The 10,882-nt window shown below is 46.6% G+C and overlaps 1 pseudogene; it reads left to right on the top strand.

Moving 5' to 3' along the window:
* Nucleotides 1-396: 396 nt before the first annotated feature.
* LOC125858877 (uncharacterized) lies at nucleotides 397-8,160 on the top strand (annotated as a pseudogene).
* Nucleotides 8,161-10,882: the final 2,722 nt, after the last annotated feature.

Raw genomic sequence — 10,882 nt, 5'->3', positions numbered from 1 at the left:
TGATTGGAAAGCGCACGATTGGCCTTAAGGTAGGCTACGGCTTCCTTTTTTTAGATTGAGCTTAATTGTGTAAAAATATGTCAATTGGAGTGAATTGGCAGTGGGTACCAGTTTACTACCTTACTTTGATTAGATACCTCATGTTAGAATCGATTGACCATATTTCGGGTATAGTATCATGTTATCCGGTTTAGTAGAGTTGCATGTCTATGTGCTAAATGCTATTGTATGCTTGTATGCTTTGTATTGTATGCCTTATTCATCCTTAACCGTAAGCATGATGTCCTTAGTCTAGGTTAGGCTAGCATTGCCTTCGACTTATGACCCGTGTGGGCTGGATAGCCTTGACTTTCTGCCGACGTCGTTCGGATTACTTAGCTCCTTGTAGACTGGAATAGCAGACTTGAGTCTGATAGTTTGAACCTTAGATTAGGCGTTATCGCTACTTGCTGCACTTCTGTATCTTCTCCCTCTTATTCTGCGGTTCCGACGCATTCTCGAAGGTTTAGTGCATCACTCGAGGCGTGGTATTGAGATAGTATAGGCTTGGAGCCTTTTCTGTGATTTCTTAGAGTGGACGGCGTTCTACGGTGGTTGTTGTGGGATTGGATCCTATTGGAGATACCATCACCCCCGGGGTTGTTCTTTCTAGCTGGGCTGGGAACATATCGCTGTCTAGGTAGACTCGGTGATATCGGCGATCGCCCCCGGGCCTCTCTTTCTAGCTGGGCTGGGAGTGTGCTGCTGGCTGGGTGTCCCCGGGTCGCTCTTTCTAGCTGGGCTGAGAGCTGACTGCATGGTAGGACGACTCGCGATATCTACCTCACTCACGGGTCCCCCTTTCTAGCTGGGCTGGGAGTGGACTGTTTGGTTGGGTGCCCCCTAGGGTCACTCTTTCTAGCTGGGCTGGGAGTGCACTGCTGGCTGGGTGGAGTCTGATGGATTATCTTAGTTACTTTGGGCTGGGAGCCCGGTTTCCTTCTTTCTCAGTAGACTTAACTTTTATGTGCACCTGTCGGGCTTATGGGGGTCCGTTCAGGTTTTATTTGAGCTTGCGCACGAGTGTACCTTCTGGGCATATAGGGGTCCAATTAGGTTTAGTTTAGTGTACTTAGTTTGTTTTTGGTATGCTCGTGTGCTTTACTTTTCATATCTGCTTTGACCTCTCTGTGTTTAGATTCTATCCTTTGTTATTGTTTTTACCCTTTTTGCTCAGTCGGCCTATGATGCCTACTGAGTACCTGTTGTGTTGGTACTTATGCTACGCTCTGCATCTATTTCGTGATGCAGGTGCTAGTACCAGTTACCAGCGGTGATTAGTTCCAGCCTTCTTTTGCAACTGTGATTCGGAGATGAGGGCGAGCACTTGGCATATTGGGGTTTGTTCTGTCTCCTTCTTTTGTTTTAGCTAGTCTTGTTGCCTTTGAGACACGCTCTGTTGTGGTCCACTTTTGGGACTTGTACTCTTTATTAGATAGCTCTGTACTAGTGACTTCCAGGTTCTGGGAGAGATTTTTGTATATATTTATTTTGGGTTGCTTCCGCCTTGTTATCCTTGTTTATTTTATTGTTTTCGCTAGTTTCTGCCCTTTTGCTCATTGCTTGATGTTCTAAGTTACGGGTTGGCTTACCTACTGGTAGGGTATAGTAGGTGCCATCATGACTCGAGAAATTGGGTCGTGCCAAATTGGTATCAGAGCCTCAGGTTCGTCGGTCTCACCTGTACAAAGCTAACGTCTAGTAGAGTCTTGCAGATCGTTGCGGAGACGTCCGTAGCTTATCTTCGAGAGGCTACAGGATGTCCTTAGAAAGATTTCCTCTTTTGTTTCACTTTCGTGCAGCATGTGTCTTATTGGTTCCTTAAGATCTCACTTGTTTCACTGTTTCGCAGGATGCTCGCTCGCGAGGTGGCGCGGCCGGGGGTGATGCACCCAGGCCTGCAGACAGAGCCCTAACTTGGGGTAGACGCCGACCCCGAGGTCGAGAGAGGGCCGCAGCATCAGTCCAAGAGAGAGAGGAGGATCCAGAGCCAGTAGCAGACCCTTCAACACTTCGTATACCAGATCAGCCGGTGGGGCTAGGGCCATCCCAGCCGCCACCCGGACTAGTTTTGACTCCAGATCTCCAGGCCGCTATTTCTCAGCTCTTAGGTGTGCTTGGGGGGATGCAGCAGCCACCCGCCCCAGCTACACCAGCACTAGTACCGCAGGATCAGCCTGTAGTGAGGGCACCTCAGGTCCAGGTACCACCTGAGGGAGTACAGCCCTTGGCAGCGGACAGACCTATGCCGTTTGAGGACCAGAAGATGCTTGGTGTGTTTCTCAGGTTGACACCACCGAGGTTTTCTGGGGCTGTGGGTGAGGATGCCCACGAGTTTCTTACTACTTGCCGTGAGAGGCTTCGCACTTTGGGCCTTGTGGAGTCTAGAGGGGCCGACTTCATTGCTTACCAGCTAGATGGGCCAGCCAGGCAGTAGTGGCCCACATTCATTGAGACCAGGCCAATTGGATCTCCACCAGTCTCATGGGATGAGTTTTCTGAGGCCTTCTTGGCCAAGTTTATCCCTCGTAGCGTCAGAGACCGCCTCAGGGATCAGTTCTGTGGGTTGGAGCAGGGCTCCATGTCGGTGGCAGAGTACGAGACTAGGTTCCACTAGCTCTCTCGTTATGCTGAGATGATATTACCTATAGAGGAAGAGCGAGTTAAGTGCTTTGTTCATGGGTTGAGATTGCAGCTTCGGCTTGAGACCCAGTCCTTAGTTTTTGCGGGTCGATCTTTTTTAGACGTAGTTGACCATGCTAGTACTATGGAGCATCTTCGTCGCGAGGCCCAAGGGGCAGCGAGAAGAGGGCTAGGTATGAGGGCAGCTACAGTGACTCCCGCCCCAGGTCTAGGGATTATCATGACAGGGCCGGATGACGGTTTCAACAGGGTCAGTCTAGCAGACCTACACAGGCCTCTCTTCAGGCATCAGATGGTGGTCGGGGTAAGGCTAGTTCGAGTCAGGGCCGCGAGGTGTTTCAGCCGGGTTCTTCAAGCCATGGTAGTCGTTCTTCTGGGAGTCGCCCTCGACAGGGTTGCTATGAGTGTGGTGAGATGGGTCATTGGGCCAGGGACTGCCCTCAGCATAGTCAGATTGCTCTCGCTCCTCATGTAGCTCCCCCAGCTTTACCAGCACCTCCAGTTAGAGGCCGTGGTCAGGGTCAGGACCGTAGAGGTGGTCAGCAGGGTATACGGGGTGGTCCCCGATGAGGCAGGCCAGGTGGTAGGTCTGATGGTCAGGGCAGAGGCAGACATAGTCACTTCTATGCAGCTCCAGCGAGGGCGGAGGCTGAGGCATCAGACGATGTGATCACAGGTACTATTCTTTTATGCCAGCAGCCCGCCTTGGCTTTATTTGATCCAGGCTCTACTTTTTCGTACGTTTCTGTTTACTATGCCTCTCGATTGAGTATGATGTCTGACCCTCTGGTAGAGCCGTTGCGTGTGTCAACCCCCGTGGGTGAGTCTTTAGTAGTGGATCAGGTATTTCAATGTTGCTTAGTTACTATCCAGGGGCGTGACACCCGGGCTGACCTTATATTGCTTGACATGGTTGATTTTGATGTGATTCTGGGCATGGATTGGTTATCCCCTTATCGCGCTGTTTTAGATTGCTTTTCTAAGACCGTTACCTTAGCTATTCATGGTATCCCTTCGGTGGTGTGGCAGGGATCTCGTGGTAGCACACCAGTTGGGGTTATCTCTTTTATTCGTGCTAGGAGGCTAGTGGCTAGCGGATGCTTATCATATTTGACCTATGTGCGTGATCTGAGTAGGGAGGTTCTTCCGGTTGAGTCAATTCCTGTTGTTCGTGTCTTCTTAGATGTGTTTCCTACTGATCTACCTGGCCTACCCCCAGAGCGTGATATTGATTTTCCGATTGAGCTTGAGCCAGGTACTCGCCCTATTTCTATTCCGCCATATCGGATGGCTCCTGCAGAGCTCAAGGAGCTCAGTGTTCAGCTTCAGGATCTCTTGGGTAAGGAATTTATCTGACCTAGTGTATCACCTTGGGGCCCTCCCGTTCTTTTTGTTAAGAAGAAGGACGGTACTATGCGCATGTGCATTGATTATAGACAGTTGAATAAGGTGACAGTGAAGAATCGTTATCCTCTACCTAGGATTGATGACCTATTTGACCAGCTACATGGAGCTTCAGTGTTCTCTAAGATTGATTTGAGGTCCGGTTACCACCAGTTGAGGATTAGGGCATCGGACATCCCTAAGACTGCATTTAGGACCCGTTATGGCCATTATGAGTTCTTGGTGATGACATTTGGGTTGACTAATGCCCCTGCTACCTTTATGGACTTGATGACGCGCGTGTTCAGGCCTTATCTTGATTCATTCGTCATAGTCTTCATTGATGACATTTTGATATACTCACGGAGTAGGGGTGATCATGAGCATCATTTGAGAGTTGTGCTCCAGACTTTGAGAGATCAGCGGCTTTATGCCAAGTTCTCAAAGTGCCAGTTTTGGTTAGACTCTGTGGCGTTCTTGGGGCATGTTGTATCTAAGGAGGGCATTATGGTAGATCCGGCGAAGATTGAGGCTATTCGTGATTGGGCTAGGCCCACCTCAGTTACTGAGATTCGGAGCTTCGTCGGACTAGCAGGCTACTACAGACGATTTGTGGAGAGTTTCTCTACCTTGGCAGCACCTCTGACTCGGTTGACTCGTGTTGATGTTCCCTTTGTTTGGTCAGAGGAGTGTGAGGCGAGCTTTTTGAGGCTCAAGGAGTTATTGACCACCGCTCCTATATTGACTCTTCCAGTTGAGGGCGAGGGCTTCACGGTTTATTGTGACGCATCCGGCGTTGGTTTGGGTTGTGTATTGATGCAGCAGGGCCGAGTTATTGCTTATGCGTCGAGACAGCTTAAGATTCATGAGCGCAACTACCCCACCCATGACTTAGAGTTGGCGGCGGTAGTTTTCGCACTTAAGATTTGGAGGCACTACTTGTATGGAGTTCGATGTGAGATCTACACCGATCACAGGAGTCTTCAGTACATCATTAGCCAGAGGGACCTTAATTCGAGACAGCGTCGTTGGATTGAGCTCCTGAAGAACTACGACCTTTTTATTCTCTATCATCCGGGCAAGGCGAATGTGGTAGCGGACGCCTTGAGCCGGAAGGCAGTGAGTATGGGTAGTCTAGCTTTCTTATCTATTGAGGAGCGACCCTTAGCTTTGGACATTCAGTCTTTAGCTAATAGCATGGTTCGGTTGGATATATCAAATTCTAGACGCGTCTTGGCCTTTATGGGAGTGCAGTCTTCTTTGCTTGATAGGATCCGTGGTTGCCAGTTTGAGGATGATACCTTGGTGGCCCTTAGAAATCGAGTGTTAGCGGGTGATGGTGGTCAGGCTACCTTAGATCCTGATGGAGTGTTGAGATTCGCCGGCCGCATCTGTGTTTCGAGAGTTGGGGATTTGATACAGTTGATACTTTCTGAGGGACATGAGTCTAGATACTCTATCCATCCGAGAACAACGAAGATGTATCGTGATTTGAGGCAGCATTACTGGTGGAGTGGCATGAGGAGAGATATTGCTGACTTTGTTTCCCGTTGCTTGTGCTGCCAGCAGGTAAAGGCCGAGCATTTGAGACCTGGTGGTGTGTTTCAGAGATTACCCATTCCGGAGTGGAAGTGGGAGCGTATCACTATGGACTTCATTGTGGGGTTGCCTCGGACTCCTAGAGGTGTTGACAGCATTTGGGTCATCGTTGATCGATTGACCAAGTCAGCGCATTTCCTTCCTGTTCAGTGTTCATTTAGCGCCGAGAGGTTGGCTCGTATCTACATTCGGGAGGTGGTTCGACTTCATGGGGTGCCAGTTTCTATTATATCAGATCAGGGTTCTCAGTTCACGTCCAGCTTTTGGAGGACCTTTCAAGATGAGTTGGGCACTCGGGTTGACCTTAGCACAGCTTTCCACCCGCAGACGGATGGCCAGTCGGATCGTACTATTCAGGTCCTTGAGGATATGTTGCGGGCATGTGTTATGGATTTTGGAGGTCAGTGGGACCAGTTCTTACCTTTGGCGGAGTTTGCGTACAACAACAGCTACCACTCTAGTATTCAGATGGCCCCATTCGAGGCATTATATGGTAGGCGTTGTCGCTCTCCAGTTGGTTAGTTTGAGTCTACAAAGCCTAGGCCGCGTGGTACAGATTTGCTTCAGGAGGCCCTGGATCAGGTGAGGGTGATTCAGGATAGGCTCAGGACGGCTCAGAGTAGGCACCAGAGTTATGCGGATCGGAAGCGCCGACCTTTGAGATTCTCTGTTGGTGATCCGGTATTCCTCCGTGTGTCACCCATGAAGGGCGTGATAAGGTTTGGGAGGCGGGGCAAGCTTAGCCCTAGGTACATTGGGCCTTTTGAGATACTCCGGACAGTTGGGGAGGTTGCTTATGAGTTGGCCCTACCTCCAGCATTTTCAGCCATCCACCCGATTTTCCATGTCTCGATGTTGCGGCGGTATGTTCCTGATGAGTCTCATGTGCTCCAGTATGATGCAGTCGAGTTGGATGATCGTTTGATATTTGTAGAGGAGTCAGTTACCATTCTAGCCAGAGATGTGAGGAGATTGCGCTCGAGAGCCATTCCTGTTGTTAAGGTCCGTTTGAGGCATCGTCCAGTCGAGGAGGCTACCTGGGAGACCGAGCAGCAGATGCGAGAGCAGTTTCCCGGCTTGTTTGAGCCTTCAGGTACTTCTTGATCCTTTCTTTCGCGGACGGAAGTCCTTTTTAGTAGTGGATATTGTAATGACCCTCTTGGTCATTTCTGTGTCTTGCCTTCTATGTGTCGTTTAGAGCGTTCCTGTAGCGACCCCAAGTCATTTATGACTTGCTGGGAATGACAGTTCGATCACCTGGTCGTTCGTTTGGTCTTGGTGTGAGTTTTTGTGTTTTAGAGCTTATGAACCTTGAACGATCATTTTCGATCAAAAGTTCAAGAAGATAACATCGGAATTCAATTCTGACGATTCCATCAGCTCCAAAAGGGTCATTTTAAGCTGGTAGCATGGTCGACATGACTCCCGAGGTTTTCAGTGTGAGTCGGTGTGATTAGGCGTTTTAGCCTTTGAATTTTGGCTTAAGTTTGACTTTGGTCAACATTCTGAGTAAACGCGCTCGGATGAGAATTCCGTCAGTGCAGTTAGCTCCGGAATGTTAAGTTTGGTCTAGATTGACCCTTTTTTTGTGTCCCGAGGTTTTCAATATCTTTCCGAGCCCTTTTGTGGGTTTTGACTTAAAATGGCTTTTGGAAGTGGGACCCACTTTTTATCGAAATGACCTCTGATGGAAATTTCGACTGCGCCATTGAGTCTGGAATATCGAATTTGGTATGGTTGCATATCTCGTTTGCGTGCACGGGGTTCTGAACGAGATCGGAGCACCCCGTCGGAGTTTAAGTTTTGGAAATTATTGCAGATTTTCTGCAATAAATGCAGAAAACCAGCAACAATTCCCAAAACTTCAAACTCTCATAGCTCTCTCATTTCTCATCCGATTTGGGCGATTCAAAAGGAAAAGTTGTGAGATTTTTCGAGGGCAACGCGTTGGTGAGCTCGTATAGTAGTTTGAGGTTCCCGTTTGAGGTAATTTCGCGATGAAACCTGACTGCCGTACCTTTTTCGAGTCCTTATTTTTGGTATTTTGTTTTGGCCATATCTCACTCATTTTAGCTCGGTTTTGGGTGATTCAAAGTCCCACGTGTTGAGAATTGTCGTGGTTTCATCGTAGAGTGTTCAAAGAGTACTGGGCACCTTTTGATTTTCGTTTATTTCGAGTTTTGGACTGCTGCTGTAGGGTTTCTTTTAATAGATTAAAGTGTGGTTTCTTGCTTGTTGGTTTTTGCTATGTTTTGAGCCTCGAATTGTGTTCCATTTTGGGACATAAGTTTGGGGTGTTGTTTAGGGTCTTTTGACGGAGTCAAATTCGGACAGTTCGGTGCGGGTCCCACGATTCCCGTTTTGACTCCAAAATTGACCCGTCTCTGTTTGTTGTGATTTTGGTATCTAAATGACCATAGTAATGTTGTGACTCTATTTTTGATAGCGGGGCAGCGTTTTGAGACTGTTCGGAAAAGGAAAGCTCCGGTAAAGTGATTAGAGAGCGCACGGATAGCCTTAAGGTAGGCTACGGCTTCCTTCTTTTAGATTAAGCTTAATTGTGTAAAAACATGTCGATTGGAGTGAATTGGGGGTGGGTACCAGTTTACTACCTTACTTTGATTAGATACCTCATGTTAGAATCGATTGACCATATTTCGGGTATAGTATCATGTTATCCGGTTTAGTAGAGTTGCATGTCTATGTGTTAAATACTATTGTATGCTTGTATGCTTTGTATTGTATGCCTTATTCATCCTTAACCGTAAGCATGATGTCCTTAGTCTAGGTTAGGCTAGCATTGCCTTCGACTTATGACCCGTGTGGGCTGGATAGCCTTGATTTTCTGCCGACATCGTTCGGATGACTTAGCTCCTTGTAGACTGGAATAGCAGACTTGAGTCTGATAGTTTGAACCTTAGATTAGGAGTTATCGCTACTTGCTGCACTTCTGTATCTTCTCCTTCTTATTCTGCGGTTCCGACGCATTCTCGAAGGTTTAGTGCATCACTCGAGGCGTGGGATTGAGATAGTATAGGCTTGGAGCCTTTTCTGTGATTTCTTAGAGTGGACGGCGTTCTGCGGTGGTTGTTGTGGGATTGGATCCTCTTGGAGATACCATCACCCCCGGGGTTGTTCTTTCTAGCTGGGCTGGGAACGTATCGCTGGCTGGGTAGACTCGGTGATATCGGCGATCGCCCCCGGGCCTCTCTTTCTAGTTGGGCTGGGAGTGTGCTGCTGGCTGGGTGTCCCCGGGTCGCTCTTTCTAGCTGGGCTTGGAGCTGATTGCATGGTAGGACGATTCGCGATATCTACCTCACTCACGGGTCCTTCTTTCTAGCTGGGCTGGGAGTGGACTGTTTGGTTGGGTGCCCCCTAGGGTCACTCTTTCTAGCTGGGCTGGGAGTGCNATAATGCATTTGACCAGGTTTTCAGTTATATTTCAGTATTCAGTCTCATCATGTTATGTACTTGGTCATTGCATTCAGTTCAGTTCTTTTCTAGTATATTTCCGTATTTCCATTATGTTCAGATTATATCATTGCTTAGTATGCTTTGTTCAGCTTATACATTTTGTTCAACTTTTATCCTATCTTACATGCTCAATACCTTCCAAGTACTGACGCATACTTCGCGATACATTTTTTCATGATGTAGGTTTAGGTCATCAGTATTTAGATCACGCGTAGATCGGTTCCCGATCCACATTCAGCAGCTTCAGTGGTTAGTCCTCATACTTCGAGGACAATAGACATGTTTCAGATTTAGTCTTTCATTTCAGTTTCAGTTTTGCTAGGGTTAGTTGGGGACATGTCCCACCAACTTTAGTTAGTAGAGGTTTTTTCAGACATAGTTTTAGATTCAACTTTAACATTTGAGTGATTGTTCAGTATCACTAAACTCTTATTTATTATTTATATATTCAGATCAGTTTTGGGTATTCCCCACTATTAGTTATCTCATGATTTAGCTTCCGCATTAGTTCATCTTTTCATAGATATATTCAGTTGCCTATGATATGCCAACTCAAGGTTAGGTTGGGGTCACTCGTGATCCTAGGTCCCGTGTTTACGTCAAGGGGTAGCCTCGGGGCGTGACATATAATGTTTCTGCATGTATGTTTAGTCTTTCGCTCAGTAATCAGCCAGACCAAGGATTCTCTCGGGACCATCAATGGTTTTCAAGTATCGGTCACATTCGGAGTGTAGGCTCGGAACGTGACACTAACAACAAACCTTGTACTATAAAAATGATTGAGTAACTCTTGCTCTAACTTCTCCTAACTATATATATTAACCAGGTTTGAGATATGTGTATTAATCAAATACATTTTCTTTGAGAGATCGAACGAACTGTTTGACGAGATAATCACCATATGTCCCAAAATCATTGCAAGTCTCGACAAAGTGCGCTATATGTTGTTTGAGATTTCCTTTACCATCAAATTATTGGATCTTAGGAGGTTGATAGCCCTCATGTATCTCCAAGCTATCAATCTTTGTGTATACGACTAGGCATATGTGAGATAAAATTTGGACGAGGACTCAGATTTGCCTTTGATGGCCTCTTTTGTAAAATCCATCAATTGATCAATATGAATCAAACCTTTAGCGATGAGATGAATTTCTTTAATCTTTGTTTGCTTTATGCAAGACTCTTCTTTTTCTTGAATTCTAAGAAGCTTCATAGGTGCTTGACTTGATCCTCTTTCAATTATGTTATCCATCTTATTTGTCAGCTTGAAAAGTTTAGCATCTTGTTCGTGTACACACTTTGTCAAGCCTTCAATTGATTTAATCAAGCTTGTTAGTTGTTCTTCTAACTTGAAGTTGACCTTAATCTTGACTTGTACTTGAACTTGTACTTGGATTCAAGGGCCTTCTAGCTTGATTTTGAATCTTGATCTTGATCATGACTTGTACTTGAATTTAAGGGCTTTTCAGCCTATTCTTGAGTATGTTGGTCTTGATCTTGAGTGCTTGAATTCTTGAACTTGTAGCTTATAGAGGAATGTGCGGCGTTTGATCCACGAGCTCGCTCTGGCTTCTCGTTAGAATTTTGGTGTTTTTTCTAAATTATGAGAACCCTTATTTATAACTGTAGAATGAGGGAGTAATGCCAAAAATAGGTTTCTCTTCAACCTACCATATTTAAGTGAAATGACATATAAAGCTTTAGTAAAGTGGACTCTTTGTAGCCCAAATCAATGGACTGGTCC

The sequence above is a fragment of the Solanum stenotomum genome, chromosome 3 (genome assembly GCF_019186545.1).
Source record: "Solanum stenotomum isolate F172 chromosome 3, ASM1918654v1, whole genome shotgun sequence".
In the NCBI taxonomy this organism is placed as follows: Eukaryota; Viridiplantae; Streptophyta; class Magnoliopsida; order Solanales; family Solanaceae; genus Solanum; species Solanum stenotomum.
Note: the sequence above shows the minus strand (reverse complement) of the source record. Positions and strands in the feature narration are given on the sequence as shown.